The sequence below is a fragment of the Anas platyrhynchos genome, chromosome 24 (genome assembly GCF_047663525.1).
Source record: "Anas platyrhynchos isolate ZD024472 breed Pekin duck chromosome 24, IASCAAS_PekinDuck_T2T, whole genome shotgun sequence".
NCBI classification, from domain to species: Eukaryota; Metazoa; Chordata; class Aves; order Anseriformes; family Anatidae; genus Anas; species Anas platyrhynchos.
In genome coordinates this window covers 3,309,578-3,335,203 of record NC_092610.1, presented here as the reverse complement: position 1 = coordinate 3,335,203, position 25,626 = coordinate 3,309,578, and the positions used below count along the sequence as shown (strand labels likewise).

At 46.0% G+C, this 25,626-nt stretch overlaps 1 protein-coding gene across 3 annotated transcripts in view; it reads left to right on the top strand.

Annotated features, from left to right (window-relative positions):
- Window positions 1-25,626, top strand: part of LOC106017370 (uncharacterized) — a 148,313-nt gene that overhangs the window by 104,295 nt on the left and 18,392 nt on the right. The gene's annotated exons all lie outside the window — the stretch shown is intronic.

The window sequence follows — 25,626 nt, the reverse complement described above, 5'->3', positions numbered from 1 at the left end:
TTCAAAACTGGAAGCAGACCTGGGGTTTAGTTTTCCATTGAAGATTTCCAGTGCCTCAGAGTCCTGGCCCCAGCCACACACCAGGCTGAGCATGGTGCTGACAAAATTGATTTGATCTTTAAGAATGCAAGAACTGAGGATACTTTCTCCCCCAATCACAGCAAGATTGCATCTCAATTTATTTAAAAATCTTTCTAATTTTCCGCTTTGAAATCATGACTCACGTTTCTGACTTTTGCGGTGTCTGTCAGATGAGGAGTGATTAGCAACGTTAGCTTCAAAACAAAAGCAATTGAAGGGAAAATTTCCTACACAGGTCTTGTCTGAAGAAAACCGGCTATGAATAGCATAGTAACTGCTTGTGACAGTCTTACTGTGCTGTGTTAGAACATAGGGTGCGTGTGGTGATGTTCTTCCCCAGTGTACGTGAGTCCTGCCCTGGCCATTCGTGTGTCCAGCGGGTGCTGGGGGTTACACGTGGGCTCTGGCAAGCTCAGTGGGCTGTGGGGCAGAAGGATGACCAAGAACTGTGAGGGTTGTGCTGTCACTTGGCCACCAGAAGGAGCAGCTGGGAGAGGTGTTGGGCTGCTAAAAGCATCACTACGGCAGGTCTGTGGTTGCAGGCTGGTGCTGCGCAGCTCCACCACGACGTCATCTTGTCTCAAGTTGTTTTTTGCAGCTGCCGAAGGCCATCTCAGTGTGACGTTATATCTGTGTTACTGTACGTGTGTACCTTGAGATGGTATCACAAAATGACATCTTCTGAGCAGTGACTCCTAGGACAGGCAGGACAAATGTGAAAGCAGGAGCATCTGTTCTGGTTCACCAGTGCCATTGCACAGAGCTGCTGTCCAGGTGACTGGTATGAATTTTCCAGAGGGTTCTTAGGTTTCTTATGACTCTGAATGCTGCACAATGGCTGAGACTGTCTGGGTTTAGTAGTGTATCGGTGTGGTCCTGTTAGTGTTTACCACGAGCAATGTCCTAACAGCAGGGATATGCATCCCTTCTGCAAAGGCTGCCGAGTGATCTGTGCAAGAGATTTGCTTAAAACCCTGCAAAGGGAAGGCATTTATTTGTCCTTTACTTGGAGTCCCTGCAGAAGGCAGTCCCGTAAAGCTGCAGCAGCACATCTGAGCTGCTAAGCTCTGCTGGACACCCTGTGGGAGGTTGCTGAACCGATACCTGCTCCCCTGCAAAGCCCTGCACCCCGAAGGTGGGGTCTGGGAAGTCCGGGGAGCTTTGTGCACAGCTCTGACTTCCTGCCAGGTGATTTTCATGTCGAAAGGTCTCCCTCCCACCCCGTCTCCTTAACTCCAAGCTCATCGCAATGAGGAAGTAGAAGCACATGCTTGGTTTGATGTTCCTGCAAGTACAATCTGATTATCTGCCTTGGAGAAACCGGCTCGGACCCATTTTCCTGCCGTGACCTCTTCCAGAGCCTCACAAGCTTCTGGCACAGCTTTGAGGTCCAACCTGAAGAGTCAGGGGGTGCTTCTGAGTGTGGCAAAAACAACTGCAGAGCTTGCCTGTGCTGTTGGTGTTATGCAGCCAAATTAATTTACCCCCCAAAAAAAAATGCTGAAAGTGAAGGGGAAGTCCCTTTATGTCCTGATTCCAGAGATTATGAGGGTGGTTTTGCCTGGGCTAGCCCAGCTGTTTCGTCTGTCCTTCTGCAGCATTTTAGTAGAGCTGGGAATATCTTGGTAATCGATAATTGGTCTTGAAAGTGTAGAATAAAGAGCAATAGAGCACTTAAGGATCAAGGGGATGCTTATCCTCTGAATATTGCTGCTGCCCCATCCACCAGCATCAGCCAAGACAACATCATACCGCATTCTACATTGAACAGTGTTCGTATCAGCCACAACTGATGACTGTATGTAGCTATGCATACCAGCCGCACATGTAATTCACCTTTAATAGCACTTTTATGATTCAAACTGTCTTTTTTTTTCAGGCTATTTTTAAATTGCTCAAATGGCAGGGCGTTCATTACTTCCATGAGATGACTACATTTTTGTTCCCTAGTAGATGTTTGGAAAAGGAGTGTAGCGGTTTAGAGTCTACTGGCAGTGGCTAATTAAGAATTATATTTTTCAAATTAGTTTTTGGAGCAGTTTCCTTGAAGACTTTGTGCAGGTAGAAAACTATTCCAGTAATTTTTTCAGAAAGTCGTAAAGCTTTAACAGAACCTAAACTTTTCCTATAGTTCCCAAAGCTGTTGATAGGCAAGCCTTGATTTTATGATCTAATTGTTGGTGTTTCATGAGCACCTTTTTTTGAAAATAATTAAATATTTAAGGGTCAGAATGATGCAGGTGAGTTTTTTTTCTATGCCTGGTTCCAAGTTTCCCTTTGGTTTGTGAGCCCCGGTGCAATTGGCTTCTGGAGGAAACTATTTAAAGGTGAGCATATCTGGGCTGAAGAATGCACATTCCTTTTCAGTGATACAGAAATGTGGTGTGAACAAACTTGTGTACAGAAGGAAAGCAAAGCTTGCTGGTGACTGAATAATGGTTAATCTGTTAACAGAATCGCTGTTATTGGGGAAAATCACTCAGTAAAGAACTGTTGTGTTTAATAACAGCCTCAGCAGTGGAACAAACAGATCATAGTTGACTTGCTTTATCAATATGCCGCTGGCTCCTTTCCTTTCCCTACTTTGTGATAACAATTACTACGTATGGGGCTAGGATATCATTCACCAGACATAACTGTTATTAGACCATTGTGCGTCTTAAGCTGCTATTTCCAAATGGCTTCTGTAGCGTGGATTTTGATAGGCAGCTTCTGCAGCATTAGAGCTTTTTTGGTGTTCAGCCTTTGGGTTTTATGGCTGAGGCGTTAAGGCAAAACCTGCTGGAGTCACTTTTGGCTCTTTGTTTTTAATGGCTTATTGTGGAGCCCAGAAGCCCAGGAGTAGTTACGCCAGAAAATACTGGGAATGTGCAGATACGAGCTGGAAATGTCGCTGGGCCTCACTTGGGTACCTATCCCATGTCATAGGCACTGCCTTGAACAAAGCAAACTTATTTTTTAAAGGCAAAAGCCCAGAGTTCTTTTACAGATGAAAGCACAGATCAGGAAGTGGATGGCTCATGTATCAAAACCCAAGGCCTGCAGCTTGTGTCAGCATTCACCGTCACAAGTGGCAAAAATGGTGTTCCTCTGGTCTGACAGAGTTTTTCTCTCCTTGTCTCTCGTGCATTACAAGGACAAGGAGGAGCATGGAAGTGTCTGCCTGCTCTTGGGCCATGTAGTCACGGGACAGTACGTGTAAGTGGTAAATTGTGGTATTTGTTTTGTAATCCGGGTATAAGGAAGTCAATTAGTTGAAGTGAGATCACTAAAGATAACTTTTTCCAAGTACCTAAGTCATTAAGAGACTTAATTTGGGATATTTTTCCTGGATATTTCGCTGTTGTACCAGTCAGTACTGCAAAGGCTAAGGGATTTAGGAACTCGTGCTTCATTGTTCTGAATTAGTCGAGGCTTAAGGTTTAAAGATCTGGAAGCCCACCTCAAATTTTGGCTGCAAAACTCAATGGAAACCTGGGCCGCAGATACCTGGGTCATGTTGAAAGTCATGGTGATGAACCCTCTGAAGTGCCTACACCATTTTAAACTAGGAGCTAAGACCCAGAATTACACGGAAACACTTGAAGTTTTACGCTGAGTTTCCATTTCATCCCACTTCTTGTCATCCAGCAAACCCCTTTCCCTCTGATCTTCCCTGCTCAGCCACTCTCAGCCGTCGCTCTCCAAGGCAAATATTTCCTCTGCTGCCAGAGGAGAGAGGAGCAGGGGAACTTTCCCAGGTGAGGAGGGTTCCTCCCACTGCTTTGCCCTTCATTTTTATTTTATTTTTTTTGAAAAGCAAGCTCTGTTTCTTCAAACAGAATGGTAACGCTTAGGCTTCCAGTTCTGCTTACCCCCTGGCCTGGGCTTTGTAAATGTAAGTGCAGATTATGAATGCATGTGCAGTGTCTGATATTTCGAGGAAGAATACTTTATAACTGAAATCTCTCTTCTCCTGGGGATGAAAGCAAAACAAATTTAAGGATTAAATCACACAGAGGTATAATCCCCAAGGGAAACTTACTTTAGTTATTATGATTATATTACGATGTACGCCTCAGTACAGCAGAAGCTGTGTGAATACCATTTCAGTGGGGAATAATTTTTAGTCTTACAGCCTATAGTACATTATAATGCATTTCTGGGAGCCTGATGAATAATAACTGCAATCCTCAGATTTCCTTGCTTTCTTCAGTTATTTCGGTATTCCTAACCTTCCCTTTTAAAAGAGAAAGGAAAAGAACAAGATATCCTTAAAATACAAACTTGCAGTAATTTAGTTAAAGAAGTTTTAACCAAGTGTTAATTGCGTGTCCCTGTATGTACTGGGTGGTAGGAAATGTTTATGCGGTTTGTGGGAGCCATTTCATAGAGCCTCGTACTGGGGAAGAAAAATTCTGCTGCAAGACCCCAGTGATCAAATCAGGTAGATGTGTGCCCGCTCTGCAGAAGTCAGTTGTGTGAAATGTGGGGACCGAGGGCCTTTGGTACATGTAGTTGTGCACTCCTGTGTGATCTTGCTCTCTTGGGGTGCTGCCTGCAGGCAGCAGATCACCCCCCAGAGCCTGCTCTGGACCTGATGCTGGGGAACCGATGGCTGGGTTAAGGCTGTGGTCTTAGCATTTTGCATCCCACTGCTCCACGGGAAGGAAATGTACAGCTCCGATTGAAAACAGAAGTTTGGGGATTTCAAACAACAACCTTCTGGCAGATGCAGGTGAAGCCTGTCTTGGTGTTTGAATGAATGTGGAATACGTGAGACTAGCAAAACGCAAAACAAGGTTTTGGACAAAATAAAGCAAATAACTCATGGGTACAGTAACAGCAAGCATCTTTAGATAGTGAACAAGCTGGGCTAGAAAGCTGTTCAGTTCTGTCCTAGCATCTCCTGCCTACACAGCCAGCTCCTCACCCTGCCCGTGTCCCGTTGTATTTCAGTGCTTGTGTGCACCAAACACCGGAGTGTTTAAAGGTGATTAAGTGGAGCACAGACAAACTAAGTGACTTGACCAAGGTCACGCCAAGACTCTGTCAGAGCAGGAACCTGAGCACAGGTCTCCAAAGCCCACGGCTGGTGTCCTTACCATGAGATCATCCTTCCTGGGCAGACTGAAAATCCATATTGGTTGCATTGCTGCACTGTATGCAGCTTCAGAACAGCTGCCCCTAGAATACCGGGCTCCTTACCGAGCACTTCATTACCAGGAAGATATTGATTGACACATTGGAGGGAGTTCAGAGAAGAGCAACAAAAATAATTAGGGAGTGGAGAGATTGACTTGAGAGATTGATTTATGAGGGAAGATTAAGTGAGATAAATATGTATAGCTTGGCTTACCTGCAGCTGAGGATGGTGCGCGATAAGTCTGCAAATATTTAAAGTGTGTAAACAATCAGGAGGAAGAATTCCCAACACTGGTCCAGTCTGCTCATAACGTGGTGGTGCCACGTGCAGTTGTTGTGCAGAGCTCTTCGATAGCACAGCTGGGCCACAGATCCCATCTCTGAATGTCCTGTAGAGAAAAAAAAATGCCTTTTGGAGCTATGGGTTTGGTGTTGGTTCCCTTTTTGGAGCTCAGGGAAGCTCCTATGGGACGTGGCTGGGGGTGTGAGGTCCTTCTTCTTCATGGGGTGCTGGACTCTCCCTTGTGGGAGTTCAGAGGGTGATTCCCAACCTGGGGCAGCAGGAGCCCAGGTCACACACCTGTACAAGATGGGTGATATGCCATAGAAAAAAACAGAAAAATTGTGGCTAAAATCACTTCCATCAGTTAATGCCAGTTGCCGTGGTAACTACAGGACTTGATTATTATGGAATAGCAGAGCAAGAAGCCAGGTAAAGCTTGTGGAAATTCTTAGAAAGCCTGAGTTGGACAATCCCAGTTTTGACCAACTGTAGAATGAGCTGGAAACAAGGCAGCTCAAAAAAAAAATCCTGAAATAACATCTGAAGTTCTATTTTTCAAGGAGAAAGGGATTGATAGGAACAAAAACTCCATGACCCTGTAGCTATAATGGTTGCTGATGACGTTTGCTGACTGCAGCATCAAAATAACCGTGCTCTGGAGCTCGCTGGTGTCGCTGCTTAGCCGGGGCCGCGTCCACCGTGCGCTTTGTCGAGTAACCGGTGAGTCCCAGCAATCGCCCTGCGGTGAGCCTGCAGCCTTGCCATGTCCTGGGGCTGCCCCTCTGCTCTGCACGCTGCCTCTCACCCCGAGCACAAGTCTGGGGTCTCTTGGCTCAGCAAAAATATACCCTAAAGCAGCACAGATGCTCCTCGTTTTTAGCAGTGTGTGTCCGCTGTCTTCTGTAAACGAGGAGAAGTCTCGGAGCCCTGGGATCCTTTTGTTTTCCAAGGAGGCGACCTGCTGTGACCAGGGAGGCACACCTGAGTCTCAATGCACCCCTATCAGAGAGCTGTTGTCAAGTTAATTATGAGATAAAAAGACAGAAGGGACCGATACAGCAAATGGGAAGGGCAAGGCAAGCACCAAGTTGCAGCCCAAAGCTACAGTGAGCTGACTGTCATGGGCAGGCAAAAAGGTCCAAGCTGTAAAGTTGGTCAAGCATGAGAAAGCCCCAGAGGCAGGGACAGGACCCCAAAACTCCTGAACTGGGTGGTCGTGGAAGCCTTTTGGTGTTAGAACTGTCCTTACTTGTTTCTTTGTGCAATAAAAGTGGATCCTCAGACCCCATACCTGTCTGGGGCTTTTCAGTCCATGCTTCTCCAAAGGATTTTTGTCCTCTGCTGTCCCAGCGCGGGCTGCTGGCCATCCTCTGACCCTGCAGTGCCCTGACCACCCCACGGGGAAGGCACCCATCAGAGAGAGAATGGGGAGTGCTGTGTTTTGCTTAAAAAAAGAAGGAAAGTGGTGATGTAACCTACAAACAATGGAACCTTTCAGTTGCCTCAGAATGTGTGTGCTCAGCAAGGTGGTGGGGTTTAATGGGAAATGGGCTGTGCCCAGCGTGGTAGGGAGGAGAGGTTTCAGTGGTAAAATCTTGAGGAAATAAACAGCAAATGGTTGTGCTTCTGTGGGAATGTCTGGTTATCCTTCCATGCTGTGAACGAATAACTTGTCTGTGCCAATAAATTCAGTAGGAGAGCTTAATACGTATATCCCTATATATATATATATAACATATTATATACGTTTATATGTGTATATGGGAGACTCCTGCTCTTAGCCAGGTCTGTAGCACCATGGAATTGTCTTCAAGAACTCTACCAGTCTCTTGACTTGGTCACTGCGTGGCCAAGAGGACTCTTCCTCAAGTGATGTGCATTTCCCAAGGGCTTTCAAAGAGTTTGGGGATTGGTTTTTGGCTTTTAGGTTTGGATTTTCTTCTTTTTCCTAGGTGCGTATTTGTACCATCTGATAAAACTGAGGAGAACCTCTTCTCATCTAGAGAGCCTTCACTGAGCTGTCACCACTCCAGGCACAGATCTAGGGCTTGCATCAGGGACCCAGCTTCTCAGCACACCTGGGAAGAGTAAGGGATTTGAGGTTTTCAGGCCAAGCTGGCCGTGAAGGTACAAAATGGCACGGAAATCTCTGAAGATGCCGTGTTTGTACTGGGGTGGAGGAGGACTCCACGTGTTGAGTGCATGCCCGTATTTTGTGCAGGACAAGACATTTTTCCTGCTGGTTTTCGATTGTACCATTAACGTAAAGGAACTGTAGGTACAGAACTTCTCGGTGAGCTTCCTTGCCACTCGCCTGCCCTGCCTCGTCCTCCTGCATGCAGAGGAGAAGCCCCCAGCTTGTGCTCCCCTTCCAACTACTGGCTTGTGCCTTCCCATTTTCCTTTCTTTTCATTGCGAGCTCTGTTTGTAGTTATACAGTCAGGTCTCCACAGAGTAATTTACTGGCAGAATCTCTCCCAGAATCCAGCTTGAAACCAAGCTGTAAAAACAGCTGAGAGTGTAAATAATTCATGCAGACAATATGACTTTTTTATGTAAATTCGGTGCATTAACCCTCTATTATAATGATGGACGACAGATATGGGCGACGTTGCCTTGGTAAGAGCTAATGGATGGCCGCCATAAATTCACTGCACATTTTATTGTGTTGCTGGAAATTGTGCCTTCAGGCAATGCTGTTTACTTTTATGTAAAACTCAGGGTTCCCTAAATATTACAAATATTTTACATCCGACTCCTCAGCATTTGGGCACAGCACACAAATCAAGCTTTCTTCATCTGAGTTGTAATTAAAGGTTTGTTATTTTTTTCAGGGACAATTATCTAAAACTATAAAGAAATATTTTTTCCCTTTAGATGTTCAGTCATTGACTTATTAGCAAAACCTTTGAAGAAAGATATTAAATAACTGCAACATATAACTTTGCATTAGGCTGTGTGTCGTATGCATAGCAAATTTGGAAATAGTTCCTTGTTACTAGTTTTTATTTTTTACCATTTCTTGTGCTTAGTTATACATAAAATATTCCTTTTTCCCCTCACATATGCTTCTCTCTATAATTCATATCTATTTTATCAGGGTAATTCTCTGAACCATGTCCTTGAGGAATTCAGTCTCAGTAAACATGGAAACTTCAGTTCATTTCAGGGAATTTTAAATAAAGATTTTTTTGGTTACTTTTTGGTTTCATATGCTACTGTTTTGCACAGACCTTAAACAAGCAAATTGGGATGACACAGGTGATTTGCTCACACAAAAGGGCTTGAGCAAAACAGATACACCAGAGTACAATTTTCTGATTTTTAAAATATTTAATAATTATTGTAACTGTACAATTCGCTTTAATCAAACCTTCGGTTTAATCTCATTGTAAGCTGCATCTTAGGGAAAAGAAAACAAGGAAAATAAGCAGGAAAGGATACTAGTGCTGGCGATGGTATGAAGTGAATCCCATTTGTAACAAAGGTAGTTAGCAGCAGGAACAATGGCACGCGCGTCCCTGTGCGTGTGCTGAGCAGTGATTGCCCAGGGGACCCTAATGACCAGAAGAGTCTCTGGCAAAGCACCTATGTGGGGTTTATTGAGAGCTCTGCTGGAATTTGGAAGGGAAATCTTGAAGCTTAGTTGTGATACAGGCATGTTCTCAATCTCCTTTCAGAGGAATGTGCCTTTTCTTGGCAGGTCTTATGTTGCTATCCGTATGAAGGAAAGCTGCACAAGGTTGAATTTTGGGTGATTTCAACTTGGCTAGCTCAAGTAGAAGACCCTAATTTAATGAGGACTAAACAGAAGGCATTTTGCAAGAGGTTAAATATACTAAATAAAAGAGAAATGTAACATTTACAAAATAATAATAAAAAAGTACTAGTGAAATCAGCCTTGTGAATCACATGTTAGTACTAATAAAGGCTAACAGTTTAATTGCACATAAACCTATTAATAACTGGATTTATTTTGTTCCCTGGCTACGCGTGCTGTTTTCAACTATATTAGGAATGTCACAAGATAAAAGTGCATAAGCTATAACCAAGGGCATTGACTTATTTTTTTCAGTCTTTAATATTGACTGAGATTCCTAAATTTGGACTTTCAGATTTTGCACCTTATTCTTCTGACGTGCTTTACTGCCCTGAAGCCACTTTGCAAAATTCATAGCGGCTTTCACATGCTCTGATGCTTCTTGGGACCAATTCAATCTTGAACAATAGATGTGTGTGCAGTAGAGCCAGGAAATGTTACACTGGAGATCATGGGCTTATTCCCCAATAACATTTTGATTTGTAAAGTATTCCACTACACAAAACACACACAGGAGACAACATTAAAAAACATTAGAGCCCATAGCCAGCAAGACAGAAAGGTGACTTAAAATACAGATTGACAGCGTGGCCTGGGATGTGGGCAGGACACACTAAATAATCAGTGGAAACATTACAGAAAGCGTTTTCAATATTTTACATTCTTCAGTCATTTAACAAATCTCTCCTGGGATGGCATTTTGCCTTTTTAAAAAACCATTCACCGGTAGCCAGACAAATGTTTCATTCCTTTTGTTTAAGACAAACGTGCTGGTGGTGAGCCGTATGTGTGGAAAAGGTGCCTTGCCTCATCGTCGTTCCCATCCTGCTTGATGCGGGGCAGCCCCGGAGGGGGGACTCTGGGAGGTGACAGAAAGCAGGTTTGGTTTTTTTCCTCTTCCCCCTCTACTTTGATGCATTTGAAGGATGCGTTGTGGTAGCCCAGGAGGTGCAAGTGTTCAGCAGGATCTTTTTCCTCAGTGCCGTAGGCAGGGCAGAGTGTTCTGGGTCCGTGGCTCAGCACCACGTGCTGGTTAATGGTGAGCAGAGCAGTGAGGCATCGTTCTGACCAGGTACTCAATTTAAAGGTCAAATGTTTTGAACTCTTCCATATTAATGTGTATGTCACCCGTCTTGGACAATTTTCTCTTCTGTAATTTGTTGCAAGAGTTGGAAGACTTCGGCTGCGCTGTTAGAGATCGCTGCAAATCCGAGAAGTCCAGGTGGGACTCATCGGTGGCAGTTCAAGAACCTTTCTGCATAATTTGCTCTAAAAGCATTATGTGCTTGTGTTCTTCACTGGATGCTCTGAGAAGCTCTTTGTCACCCAAGTGGTGATGAAGGAATGCAGCCATCATCTTTAGGCCACCCGTCCTCCCTCCTTCTTGAGCTTGTGCAGATTTGCAGATGTTGCTGCTAGATTTGAGGTTCCTTGGTGATTTTGTGGCTTTTCTCTTGTCAGAAAAGGGTACAAATTCCATCCCGACAACGTATATGTATTATTTATTTATTATATATATAGTCTTATATATAGTCATCTGCCAAACCTGGAAGGCCTCTCCAACTGCAAGCTTTCCTACGCCCTGTCTCTGCCTTCTTTCATGAAAGTGATGGGGACAGAAGAAGCGAGGAGCTCTTGAAAAGCCCCAAGGTGCTGGGAGAACGGGACGTCCATACTAACCAGTAGGTGAGGTTTAGCTTTGGTTAATTTAGGGGGCATGAGAAGAATGACACCCAGGCTGGCACACCCATTTCTAATCTCTAAATGCAGCATTGTCAATATAGAGTGAAGGTTTTTGCTAGCCCTCTCCTTCTCTATTTAATACATTTAAGTACTGCACTCTGCATATGAAGGATAGTGATGTTATCAGAAAGCATTCAAAAACATATGTTTTAATGAAATGTGTTGACAACTGCTGAAGTAAAGTTTTTGTTAAGTCTCAAGAGTTTAGCCATGACAAGCAGTATTAATGAATTGAATTAATTAAAAAGCATTTCAAGATGAAACGGGGCCTGTTCTATGTAAAATGCTCTATACATTAGACAAGCATTATGGAAATCACTGCTTTGTACTACACTGTAATGCAGCCATTTATAAAAGCTTCTCAAGATCCATGGATAGCAGTAATTTGGGTTTAGCGTGTCTTTGAAATTCATTGAATACAGCATGTGCTATTTAAAAGCATGAAATCTGGATAGTTCCACTGCCATCAAAGTTCGTGGGGCTTGGAGAGGGAAGCGGGAGCTCAGCATTACTGGAATGAGCGGCGATGTGCACGGAAAGAAAGGAGCCTGAGGAGCACCTGGCCAGCCCAAGCTGATGCTGGTGCAGGTATAGGCAGTGCGTGGTGTTTGGGAGCAGGCTGTGTGATGAGCAACAAGCCAGGGTCCCAAAACCAGTCTGAAAGGCAAGTGATTTTTCAAGCAACATCATTTTTCTCATCCTTGCTGGTCCTTGGCCTGGAAATCCCCTCCTCTCTAGACCACGTGTAGTCTCCAGCACCTCTGCTCTTTAGTTGTGCCTTCTCTAATAGAGACACCATCAACTGCAACCAGGGGCATTGCAAAAGAAATCCATATTCCACGCCAGGTCCTTGCACGGTATGCAGAATAGTTGAACGAGGGTGTGCCCACGTGGGACCTTTCTCCTCATGTACGGCACAGTTAACCTGAGCACCTGGCCATGGGTCAAAGAAACCAAATGTGAGCAGGGACAGTGCTACAGCAGGTCCAGAAAGAGGATTGTCCACCAGCACAGGGCAATCCTGTCTTGTGGCTGGCCAAAAGCAGTTGTGAAATGAGAGCCCTTTACAGGCAGCTTTGGTAAATGGGAGATGTCTGTTTGCACATGGAGCAAGCTTCGTTGAGTTAGGATTGTTATTTTTCTCAGAAAGCAAAGATTTGTGAGCAGGGTAACAGCATTAACTCAGAACACATTAAAGAACATACCTTTAAAATACAACTAAACATCTAACATCTTGTTTATAAAAATATAACCTGGGTGACAGATGAGAGAGAAGCAGTGAACAACAATGAGATTTCATAAACGCACAGTGAAAGTTCCTTCATTTTGTGTGTTTGAGGATTTGGCTTGGAACAGGCTATTTCAAATGGATGCACCTTTATCTGTCTATTTCGTAATTTGTCATGGTCTTAATAAAGGAAATTACGTCCCTCAAGAAGAAGTAGCCACAAAACTGTCAGTAGCTTTCAAATGTTGTAGTGTCTTAATACTGCCTATTCAACCAGGAATGTGACCGCTCAGTAGAAAAGAAGGAAAAAAATGCTAAATGCAAAATGATACCGTCAAGTTCCTCAAGCAATGTAAACTGACACCCAAAGGATGGTAAAGTTTGCTAAACACTCGGCTGCTGCACATGCTTCTAAAAATGCATTTGATGCATTGCTTGGAGTATCAGTAAATCTGACAGGCAGTCTGGTCGGGTAGCACGGGGGATAATGCGCTTGGCCCTCAGTGGGGTAGGAGAAGAGCTACCCACGTTGCCTCCCAAAACGCTCAGGGAGATTCGTCCCGTAAGCGGGTATGATTTTGCTTTGTAGAAAAAAGAAGGGAGCTCGTTCTGCTGCTTCACTAAACCATGAGCAATGTGTTTGCACTTGTCGCAGTTGCCATTTGCATGTAGTATCTGCGTGGTGAGAACCCGGGAGCCTGCTTCTACCTGCCGAACAGGCACAGGTAGCGTTCGTGTCTGACCAAAAGAAGTCTCTCCCCCCTGGCTAGATACTCTGCTCCATGCACAGCAGTATCTGCTGAAACGAGCTCTAGCATTTTCTCTTTCCCTTCAAACTCTTCTTGCTAACTAGGCTCTAGGAAGGACCAAAGCCCTTTGTACGCAGCCCTGCTATTTTCAGGGCTGAAGCAGCCCTGCCTTGATTAACTGAGCAATTACTGCCGAGCCACGCTGGCAGCTGGTACCTGGGGGAGGAAAAGAGCCTTGTGCAGTGCTGGCACCTCTGCCCTGGTGCTCTTTGGTGGTGTCACAGTGACACAAGATCCGTGTCTTTCTGTCTGCTGGACTGGGTGACAGGTCAGGGTGCTGGGCAGGCTCGAGGCGGAGCACTGAGCTCTTCTCCCTGGGGACCCACAAGATGCAGGTGCCTTAACCAGCTCCTTACAGAGCTCAGGAGTTGCTTAACCACCTGATCCTACTCATTTTTTGAAGATATAAGGCTCAAGACAGAATGTGACGTAGCTTATTACCGGTAATATTTGCTCATTTTTAAATGGTCAGTCTGCCTACACGCAGGTGTGTGTTGCTTCTTTTTTGTGCTTTTCCACCTAGCAAACAAAATCTATCTGGGCTGTGATCCGGCTGCCACTTGTGCTGTTGGAATAGCCTGGTTACGTGAAAATACCCAGTCCTTTCCTAATCAAACTGCTGCAGCATTTTAAATTCCGAACAGGAACTTACTCCGTGAGTGAGGGGGAAAGTAAAGAACATGGGGGCAGCAAGACATGGTGAAAACGGAATAAGAAATACTGTTTGTACCCTTTCATTGCAGAGAACAATAAATAACCTAAACCCAGCCCAGATCAGCTGTAATGAGAAAGATGGGAAGGAAATTGGTACTGGACCCTCTTCTTATGGCCAGCACCTCCAGGAGGAATTGCAGCAGCCCGGAGGCAGTCGGTCAGGCACAATTCCCTCTGTTATCATTTACTTTTAAGGGTAGCAGAAGGAGTCTTTGCAGTGGCGAATTATTTCCCTGGCTCTTGGGAAGGGTGGCGAGCTTTGAAACAGTTTCTGAAGCACAAATTGGGGAATAGCTCTGTAATGCGCTTGATTTTTGTTCGCTCAGCGGCAGCTGAGAAGAGCGTGTAGTAGTTAAATGAACATGAGCATTAATCACTTCAAATGATGTAACATGCCCAGACCATGTAACAGCTACTATCTGAATTATATTTTGTGAGGAGCAGTACAGTTGCAGTTCATCCTGAAATCCTGGCTGGAATCTGTTTCTAATCCCAAGTGAAGTAATTTTGTATTCTCGGCTCAGCATACAGCAGAGCAGGAATCAGAACCGCCGTAGCATCGCTGAGCTGCTTATAAGACACTAGAATGTAATGAGCATTTCAGGAAAAAAACACATCCTCGTAGGCTTCTCCAAGGAGAAAACGCTGCATCTAGCAAGGCAGAAGGTGACGTTCAAAAGCAAGGGCACCAGCCAGACGTGGTGGTCGCAGAGGGTGAGTCAGCTCTGCAGGCGCAGTGTGCTGCTTGTGAGAGAAGGAGATCCAAACCCTCACTGGAATAATGGCAGGAAGGGTCATCTGGAGTGCTTTTGTGATCTTTAACCGCTAGGTTTGTTCGAAAGAGAAATAAGCAGCCTCGTCTTGCAGCGTGGTGGTGTTCTCAGTTCTGAATGTCTCGTGATTTCGCAATGATACAACAAAAGTCTCATCAACAGACCCCAAAACAGGTGAAGATATTCATCAAATCTGATGGGGTTGCTATTAATTAGGGTTGTTAAATGCTAGTTACACTTTTCCTAGTATTACCATTTGGAGGTTTAACTAACAACCCTAATGGGGCTACTTCTGCAAGATGTTAATTAGATATGGCAATTCCACTTACCCATGCAGCCCCGGCACACAACCATCACCCATCAATATTTAATTTAATTACTGATGTTGTGGTGCAAGTCACATCTGATTTAAGAGATAAATATGCTTAATTATTAATGAGATAAAACACATACAGTATGTCACCTTTTGTCATTCCAGCTTTATTAAGTACAGTCAGAACAGACAAATGTGAACATCGGAGAGGCTGCGACATGGTGCTCTGCATCTCCGCACGATTCTTGTCCTTCAGCTTACCTGGACTCACGCTGTATTATAAATAAGATAAACAGAGCTGTAAGCGTGCAAAGCACTGTTCTACAGAAGGAGAAATTTGTTATTTGAATAATTTATCGTTTGCGTTGCTTTGCTATGCAATAAAAAGTGGGCACTCTGCTCGGATCGTAGGTAGTATCCGTAGAAATTCATTTTATCGGGTCTGATCACGGTATGCTAGTTGGGGTTGATGTGGTGTGGTACAGAGGCCAGGTGCACGAGGAGCCTTTGAAAGGAAAGGAAACCAGCAGCAGCCTTTGAACACCGTCTGCCTTGCCATTTGCATTGGCCGTTGTCTGCGTGGAGCTTCCCACACGGCGCTGTTGGGAGCGGCGTACGGGATTGTCATGCAAACGCCGCGCAACGAGGCACAGCTCTGGAAAGGGGCGTGGGAAATACAGCTCACCTCTTTGTGAAGTAGGGGGAGAGGACAGACTGCTAGGCCTTGAGGCTCGTTATGGTGATTAATTGTATTCCAGCTGCTTCCAGCCAGGGTGGGTTCCTCTTTCACGAGGGGCTTTATACGCTGGACTGCCAACCCAAACCTTACAGTTAAATAGGACAAAGAGGAATGCACTGGGTACCATGCAACCAATGCACCAGATTTGGTGAAATTAATGAAACTGCTCATGCTCATTTTACTGTGGAGGATGAAAGCTGTGGAAGGTCCCCCTCTGTACACAAAGTGGCCTTTGTAAGCCTCTGCTTCCAGGGGTTCGCAAGCTAGTGCTAGAAGTTTGTGTGGGTTGAAACTTGCTGTGCAAGATCTTTGCCTAGGGGCCATTTGGTTTGATGTGTTTGACAAAATTTGAAGAGATCCTAAGTTAGCTGTGCCAAACAAATAGTTTTCGAGAGGCTGAGAAGGTTTTTGGAACTTCCTTGGGGGGAAAATTCCCAATTGGCAGAAAACGAATGAAAGCAAAAGCAACTCGGAACATGGTAACCTGCTGAAAGGTGTAGTAGGCTCTGAAATCTGTCCGTAATCGTATTTCTGTGGATTAAATGTAAAAGTCTTCGACTATTAATATGGAGATTAGCCAGCGTAATGGGATTGTGTTGGGCTATCAAGAGTGGTTAGGGAAGGGGAGGCCATTTCAGCATGGTCCTGGGAGCTGCTCTCAGAAATAAAAGAAGCAGCCAACAAACCAAGCTTGTGGCAGCCTTCAGCCAGCCAAATGTTAGAGAGTGCACTCATCCAAAAGAAAAGGCAGGGGGGAATAGGAGGGGGAATCCTCATGGGCAAAGCAGAAGTGGAGCAATAGGCAGGGAGCGGTGGAAGTGTCAGCACCGGAGTGATGGAGGTCGTCTTTGGGGACGATCGAAAAGAGCTGCTGCCTTTTCTGCTCCGTGCCCCGGTGCTGTAGGTGGTCACCACGGCTGGCGTTGTGATCTGGTGTGATTGATGCACTGCAGCCTTTCCAAAGGGTGTGACCGAGGTGTGGAATTCAGCAGTGCTGAGCTCACACCTTCTGTCAGCTGCCAAGAGTGGGAGAGGCATCCTGGGACCTGTTCCCTCTAATTACACTCCCTGGTCTTGACAAGTAAATGCATCCAGGATGGGATGGGGGATGGAGGAATCTGCGGAACCCAGAGCTCCTCCAGCCAAGCCTAACACCGAGGAGTGCAGTATTGGGAACGCTTTCTCCAGGAGCCCAGCAGCCTGGATGACTAGCCAAGAAATGTATGGGAAACAGGGAACTTAGCCTCTTGGAGAAGAACCTGTAATTTTCCCCCAGGAGGGAAGTAGTGCTGCAGCTGGCAGGACGGGGTGAAAGCAGCACTGCCTCCAGCTCCGTCTGAGCACGCTGCAAATCTGCACCTTGCATGGGAACGTGGGCTGAGCATCCCCCGACGTGCGTGGTGACTGCGTTCACCTGAGCAGTGGGTGGGGAGCACCAGACAGCACAGCTCACAGGGATCGGGGTGTGCCCTGGGGGGAGACAGGCTGCTAGCTGCACAGGACCAGTAGCTAAAATGAAGGTCTAGCATAAAATGAAGCTCCTGTAATGAAGTTGCGCATGTTGATGGAAGTTTTATCTCTGTCCTGCTGAGTGGTTAGTGCTGTACTGGTAGAGGAGGCACACGCAGTCCCTTTTCTTGACGCTGCTGCTTTGGTAAACGTTGGCTCCTTTTATTTCTCAGAGCTCTGCAAGGCTTGCAGGCTAATCCTGAGAGCACCGAATGCTCTGGTTTTGTGTTTTCAGAGGGAAATTTTGCAGGTTCTGTGGCCGAACATGGGCTGCACGTGCCCACAGTATACTATGGTTTGATGGGGGGTGCTTGAGGCCTGCCCCATCCTTCCTGGAGCCAGAGGGGTACAGGAAAGCCTTAACAGTCCTTGTCTCTCTTGCCTCTTCTCCCTTCCAAATTCCTGCCTGTCCTCACTGGGAAGGGCTGAGCAGGGGCTGGCAAAAAGCACCGCTCTCGAGCGGGACCCAGGGGCATCCCTTAGGGCCCAGGGGGTTGCAGCACTTCTCACCTGCTCAGCCTCTGCCTCCTCCAGCCTTGCTGGCACCTACAGGAGGTGAAGTCAATCCCCCAGCTCTCCCCTCCTTCCATTCGCAGCCTTCTGGAGACTCGCTTTTGCATTCAGGAGCCTCAACCTGCTCTCAGGATGCAGGGAGGCAGCGTGCCGCGGTGTGTTAGTGACAGCAGTGACTGTAAGCTGGGACGTACACCCAGGTGACACCGAGCAGTGTGGGCTGAAGCAGCTCACAGATTAAAACAGTTAATTAACAAAGGAATAAAGCACCCTAAGCACAGACAGCTGTTCTGGCCTCTGCAGCGTGGAGTACCTGCTGGATATTCTCACTGCCGTGTGTGTTTGTCCTCAGCCCTTTTTCTGAGAAGCACCAACTTATTTCGACCCCCCTCTCCTGTGAGTGAGTAGTTTGAAATTTTCTTCCCGTGTTGGTTATTCGCACTTGTCTCTACTAGTATGTAATGGGGCTGTGTTGCAGAAGACTCACAGCTGGATATGACAGAACCAGATGTTCACACCCTAGGCCAGACACAGCTGTTCCTCTGTAGCTGGCAAGGGATGGAGAACAAGTAAATGCAGAGACAGCAAGCCTGAAAAAAAAAATAAAAAAAAATCTAAGGTAATCAGGCTGAATATGCCTGGAGATTTAGGCCGGCTGGAAGATTGCCAGAGGGCTATTTATTTTGATGTCTACACCTGCTGAATGGGAATGCTTTGTGTGAACTCAGAGCTCTAAGTGATACTGTATCTCTCCCTTTTTCAGCACTCCACTCCCTCTAGGCAGTGTTGCTTGCTTGATAAATTGTGCTGTACAACTTCGTTTAAAAAAAAAAAAAAAAAAAGCCCTAAAAACTTAGTTCGTTTCCTGGCTGTTGATGAGGGCAGAAGGAAAGCACTGCGGTACTGGAGAACAGAAGGGGAACATAGTCACTAAACTTCCACCTGAAGGGTTAAAATCTGGGGGCAGTGTCATCTGCCAGAGGTGTTGTGAGCCACTGGAGCAGTTTTCATTGCCCAGTTGGTAGTGAACTGGGAGAGGAATTCTCACCAGCTTCCTGCCTGATGCTCTGTGCTGGGTGTAACAGCTTTATCCTGCAGTGCTGGCCCCTCTGCAGACAGCTTGTGCTTCCCTCGCTGCCATCCCGGCAGCTCTCAGGGTCGGTTCCTTTTGCAAAAAGTTTTGGTGGTGATGCACCTTTGCTTTGGATGATTTCTCAGGGTCAGGACAGGATTTGGGGAGAAAACAAGACCAGGATGGAAGGAACACTGTGTTAAAATTGTTTCCAGGGCAGAGGTCTCAGATGTGGGGAATGAGCTGCTGTTCCCCCAGGTCCCTATAGCTCTGTAAGAAAAGGTCTCATAGGTGGGAGCAGTCACCTTAAGGAGTGATGTCCACTGCAGTAATAATAACCTCTTCTAAACACACAGAGGTCTGTCTGGTATTTGATTTTTTTACCGATATTTTCTGGTTGTTTTTCCGATGCACACACGTTATTCTCTGCTTGCTGCAGCCATTAGCACACAGATTTCGCCATCTCCCCAGCGCGCGCGGCGCAGCGACCCTGTTGGAGTTGACATGCAGCATATGCAGCTGCACTGATGGTAATTGTGCCCACTGCTGTCTGTGCCGTGCCAGCTTCTCAGATGTGCACCAAACAAGCGTTTTCCTTTTTTTTTTTTTTTTTTTTTTGCTCGTGCAAGTGACAGTTCTTCAACTGCTATTATTGTCCCAAAGGCAATTGTAAATTCAGTGGATTAGCTGAAAACATGCCATCCTTCTCCCTCAATTTCCTCACCTTTGCCTAAGGATGTGATGGGTTTTAGACCCTTATTCTTTCTTAACCTGGTTCAGACTAGAAAAACTGATGCGTTGTGCTAGGATGCTTTGCAAGAGGGAGAAGGTGCTGCTTTGATTTTGATCCTTTATTTGGTTTCCATTAGCAGATAGGTGAAGGCAGAAAGCACGGGGGTTGACACCTTTTGAAGGACACCAGGTTTTAAAACAAATAAAAGGAGACCTGGTGTGTGTTATAAGCAATAATCAATAATTAAAAGCCTTGTTAAAGCATTGCTGAAGAGTACTTCAGAAGAAAAGTAGTTATACTGCATTTCATGGTTAATTCAATGTCAATTAGCTGATTGTTAACTTCCCTCCAGCTAAATCTTGTTCGGCGCAGCGCAGAGAAATCAAAAGCATTCTAGCTTTAACAAGCCTGGCGTTTCAATCATTCATCTCTGGCCGCGGGCTCGAAATCAATGTCAACAGACGTTTCATTGCAGTTTTATCAGCCGTTTCGGCGTGTCACTGTTTTCTTGGCTGCCCGGATTGTCCCTGAGAAAGGTGGGGAGGGGACGGGGGCGGCTCGGGGCTGCTCCCCGCAGCCTGTGCCCGCCGCTGGGCGGCTGCTTCAGCACCACGGACAGCGCCCGGGCACGGCTCGGGGACACTCAGAAACGCTCGGAGCTCAAGACCTCTTTGGGAGCACTCGGGGCTTGTTGGGATAATGCCAGACATGGCCCCGAGGAGACCCCAAGGCCTGAGGCCCCTGGGCTGCTTGAGGGGTCCCGGCAATGCCAGGGCTGGAATTTTGGGGTTTGAGGTCCCTTCCAGCCCAAACTGTGTTCTGGTTCGATGAAATATGCGCTTGTGTTGTCCTTGAAAATAACGTTGTCCCCAAAATAATATCCCTATAAAGGTTATAAGACATCACACCTTCCTGTTCCCTTCACAGTAACATCACTGATGGTGGGATTTGTGTCTGTGGAGAGTTCAAGGAGCAAGGCTGGAGTCTGGAGCTGGGTGCTGGTGGAGCCTGGGCTGTAGGACGAGCTGTTGTAGGACTGGGGTCAATAACAGGCAGCCGTTTCCCTCCTGGCATCACAGAAATTTGCCTGTAGCCCCCCTGTTCCCAGAAGCATGGTGTGCCGTGTTACACCCGGGAACAACACACAGGTGGCACTTCATTTTTTGTGCCAGTTCCAGCCCTGGTCCATAGTGCTTTCTTAGACGACAGGTTGACAACAACGTTCTTCATCTGCTGTGACCGATAGGGAGATTGCCTTGGTGCAGCAAGTGTTGTCTTGGGATTAGAAACCCACGCAGTTTTCATCTTCTGGCTGGCCAGCAGCAGGGTTAGGTACTGCATGAAGCAACCAAACTCCTGGAAGCTTGTAGTGACACACACTGCAGCAGCTGGGAGTGCTGCAAACATGGCAAGGTTGTCTTCTCTCCTCTATGCTTTCCACGCTATTAAGTTATTCAGTGCCACTTTACTTTGAGGGGTAGACTTCCTTCTGGCCCCTTGCATTATACTTTTTTTTCTCATTTAAATTCTGTCTGAAAAACCTGCTGTTGTGACACCCACAGCGTGCGATTCAGTAGTACTGCCTGTTCTCTTAAAGCAATGTAATTGACAAAACCAGTTTGTATCAGTGAGTCACCTCCGTGGCCAGTTGCTCGAAGTCTTCTCTTCCTTCTTTCACTCAGTCATGACTAACAGTTAGACAGGGTGCTCGTGGGTATGTGGGTCTCTGTGCTGTGTGTACCAAACAGAATCAGTTTCTTTTATCAAGAGGTATGTGTGGATTGCCAGAAATGGCATTAAAAAACTATTCCGCTCAGCTCTTTTGCCCCTCTTTGCTCCCACCCCACCTCTCCCCACATTCAGCTCCTGGACAATACCACAGGTTTCAACTTCATTTGTTTGATGTGTTCAAAAAGCAAATCCTAGCCACGTATGGTAGAGATGCTCAGCTGTGAGGCAGTGGAATTATTACCCTTGAAATCATCTCTGGTCTCTGTTCAGACAGGGACCTGCTTCTCAGTGCTGTGGTAGATAAGGTAGACTTTTGGTTGGTTTCTAACTCGTACTGACCAAAGCTAATGAATGTGAAGTTCCAGTTACTTGTGCCCTACTGGTTAGTTCTGTGGCTCTGGTAATAATTTTTCTTTGCAAGAACCAGAGGCCGTGAAGAAAAGGCTGTGTCATACTAGTGTGTTGCTCATTAATGCAGTGAATTAATGTGGATTTGTAAGAAAGAGAAACCTTTATCTTCCCATCTCCTTCAAGACCGAGGTCTTTCTTCTCTGTCATCTTATGATTCATTCTGCTCCCCTGCCTCCACGTTCAGCCTGAAACCATCATCAGGCATCTACTGAGCAAAAGCAAGCCAACAACAGGACCTCATGGCTCCGTTTTGAAATCAGTTGGCTGTAGAAGTCTGCATCAGAAGGTGAGACAGATTTAACCTGAAAAAACAAATCATGAAAAAAGAACTGAGTGACCTCTGGGGCCTGGGGCTTTCTGCCTCCTTGCTTGTGGTGTGTGGCCCGGCTCCTGGTGGGAAGCGTGGAGTCACCCTCCTCATCCTCAACTCTTGTGGTTCTTCAGCCGTTATCCTCGTTCACCTTGGACAAAACGACTTCGAGAAACGACGTGATCTAAATCTGCTCGCCAAGGTTAAGAGAAACTTGGCACATGCCCAGGCAGCATTTGGTCAATGTTGCTACCAAGGTAAATGGGAGCCAAGCCAGCAGAACTGAGGTTATTTCCAGGCCCAGAGTTGCTTGCTAACACCTGACAAAGTGCCTGTGGATCAGACAGGAGTTTCAGGAGTTTGCTGGTGTTGATAACAAGCCAAGAAGCCCACTCGGTTGCTTTGCTTTATGTCATGTTGTTGGGGAGGCATCTACAGAGGCAGGATAAAGTGCGGGTGGAAACAAGCCCACACCGTTAGGCCGCTTGGGTCAGAAGGGTTGAGCTCTGCAGTTGATCTCACAGTTTCAACTGTGTTTTCCTTAGTGGCTGGCACTGAAGCCCTGGTTCTGTTTTCCCAATTTTTGCTGCAGGTTTCATGACCTCTTTCTTGACCCTTCTGTTTTGATGGGGCCTCTGATAGCCATGAAAAGTCCAGCTCAGGTACCTGCTCCTCAGACGTTCCTCCATCCTGGAACCAGGCTTCTCCCTTCCTCCCTGCTTTAGGAGAGTGGATGCTTTATTCCTGTCACAGTGAGGTAGAGGATTGGAGCCCTCACAAAGCTTTGCTTTTGTGCTGCTCCTCCTTTGCTGCTGTTCCTTTGCTGCTGGAATGTTTTTCTGATTGTCTCACTGCTTTGCTGGACAGGTGGCCTTGTGCTTTCTTCCCGTGTTAGGGTCAGAGGTAAGCATGTGCCGTGAGATTTGCAGAGCAAGGAGGCTTTATGGCTTCGTAATGCAGAATCTGGAAATTTGCCTGCCAGCGTCTGACCCTGGAGTCAAGCGGCAGTTCAGAATGGGAAGCGGGAGAGAGGCTTCGATTGCTCGGTTCCAGAAAAGTTTCTGTAATGGAATTTTTGTGAAAACAAACAAAAACGCCCAGCCACCTACAGCTAATATTAAAGCTCTACGCTAAATCATGACGGATAACATTACTGGTGGGAATTCAGGCAAAGCTGCTGGCTTTCCCAAGGACCTGTTCTGTTAGAGCAGAGCTCTTCTGGGCTACAAAAAGTCACGTTCCCATGCTGTAGCGGGTCTGCCATCCCACAGCCCACGTCCTGGGCTGTAATTGCAGTCTGGATTTACACTGGGGGGCAGGAGGTGAGCAGGAGGGGAATCAGAGGCTGCTGTGGGCCACTTAGATTAACACAAGGTGCATGACATGGCCGCTCTGTCAGAAATCATGGATGCACATGAGCCAGGTTGCAGCAGTAATGGGGCAGGATCAATGGGGTGGGAGCAAACAAGATTTCAGGAGGCAAAGATGTGGAAGGGAGCAGAAAGAATGGGATTTGACTGATTGCCACCATTGCTTTTTCTTGTTAGGAAACACTGATGTTCACTGGGTCATTTTGCAAACATCCCTTCACTGGAGTGGTGTTGTGCCTTGGCTTGACCCTTTGGTTATTTGGTACTGCTTTTGTGCTTTCTCATACTTGTTTTCCCGTGCTGTACTCAGTTCAAACTGTGGCTGCATGCTCTTTGTCAGGAGGATGCACTCATGGTGCTGCTGGGTTCTGTGCAGCCCTATCAGGGTGGGAAACCAATGGCTGGGGTCCCTAAGTGCCACCGGGATACCAGCAACAACCCAAAAAGTTGCCCAAGTTTTGTCGTCTGAGTTCTGTTTCTCCTTGATCCTGTCTCAGAAACAGCTACAACAAAGGTTTATTCCCAGAGCTCATGGTAAGAAAAAATTGGAAGATCCCCAGTGCACAAAGAGAACCTCAGCAGTCTTCTCCAAAATCCCAAATCCTGTTCAGGAAGGTGCCGGTGTTGCTGCCATCCCTGCAACCAGCAGTTTGCCCTGAACTTGGTATTGTGTCTTAGTACAAGTAAATCAGAATGAGCGTTTGTTTTTCTGGTATAAACCTTTAAAAAGAAAGAGCTGGTCTCTAGTGGAAAGACATTCATGTGAGCTGACAAGAGCCATCCTTTCTTTTGAGGTTCTAAGAAGCGGTGTTCTCAGTGCAGGAAGGCACTCCTTGTCCCCTAGGATCTCTTTCTCTCAGGGCTGCAGGAACAACAGCCAACGTCTTCTTAGCCTAAATTAGCTGAGGATGAAGAGAATAAAACACGCTGGGAAAAATTCTGAGGGAAACAAAAAGGGGGAAAGGTATTCAGCTGAAAAAAAAAAAAAAGGAAACTTTTTGGAGCCAAATAATATTCTCCTATTTAGATTTTCCAATTTCTGGGACTGCTAGGCTAAAAAAAAAAAGTGTCTTTTCCTATTAAGAAAATTGCTTTCACATTCCTGCAATGAACAGAGTTTTGTTTCTAATGATGGAAGCAGTTGATTGTAGCTGCTGAGTAGCTGGAGTGGGGATCCGACTATCAATGCGTCACTAGCTAAATGTGATTTGAGATGCAGTTTGCTTTTCTGTATCTCAGATCTCAGAGCTAAACCACAAACTGTACATGACACAACTAAATTAATATTTAAAAATAATTACTTGCTGCCTGAAGGTAAACAGAAAAAGGGTAAATAATTGATAGCACTGGGACTGCCACACTGTAAGGCTGCTGAGCGTTTATGATGTGCTGCGAAGGTTCAAAGGGATTGCTCGTCTGCTGCCTCTGAAGGAGGGTTTTTGCTAATCATTCCAGGGCTTGTTTTGTCAGCCAGCAATGTTTTCAGAGTTTGAAGCACTGGAAGAGAATGCCAGCTTAATTTAGGCGATTCTCTAACTTAATTTACTAACTTTCCTTCCAAGATTTGCATTGTAAATGATAAGGTGATTTTCATATATATAATTTTTTTTTTTATCCCGTCAACATCTGAAGGGAAATTTCATGTGGTCTGCTGCCAAGAATGCAGAGTAACTCGCATGTGAGGAGCGCTTACATAACGTGCCACCCTGTGACAGTACCTGTCTGCAGAGCTTGGCGATGCCTTGGCACTCGGCAGCCGTTCGCCTTTCCGTGGGAAGTGTCCCTCCCCTCACTGCCCAGCGCAGAACAGCCGGCGTTCGGAGTGGCCAAAGACCATAAAAAAAGACAAAAAGTCGGTGATTTCAAATCAATTCATTTTCCCCTGCAGTTGGAAAACTTCTTGGGCTGATTATTGCATTGACAATAAAAGAGGAAAAAAAATTGTCCGAGCGGGACTTTGCATTTTTTTGGTGATAAAGCAAAGGGCAGAAAAATACCCTGATAATATTTGCAGCATTTGCTGAGAGCTGCTGGCTGCAGATCTGCAGCATGTTTCAGTAAGGTGCCGTACACCCCTGTGGGGCGGTGATCATCAGATAAAAGTTATTTTTAAAAAGGCAAGCAGAGTCTGGGATCTGTCAGCGATGCCAGCTGGGCAACGGGATCAAATGGTTCTCAGAGGTACCAGCAATATTTATTTCACTGGGTGCTAGGGGTGGGAGCGTGGCTTCTTCTCATGCTGCCTTAATGCATCACACTTCAGTCCTTGAAAATACAATCCAAGATCTCATTATTTTTTTTTTTTGTAAAAAAAAAAAAAAAAGTCAAATAGTCAAATACCAACTAGGAG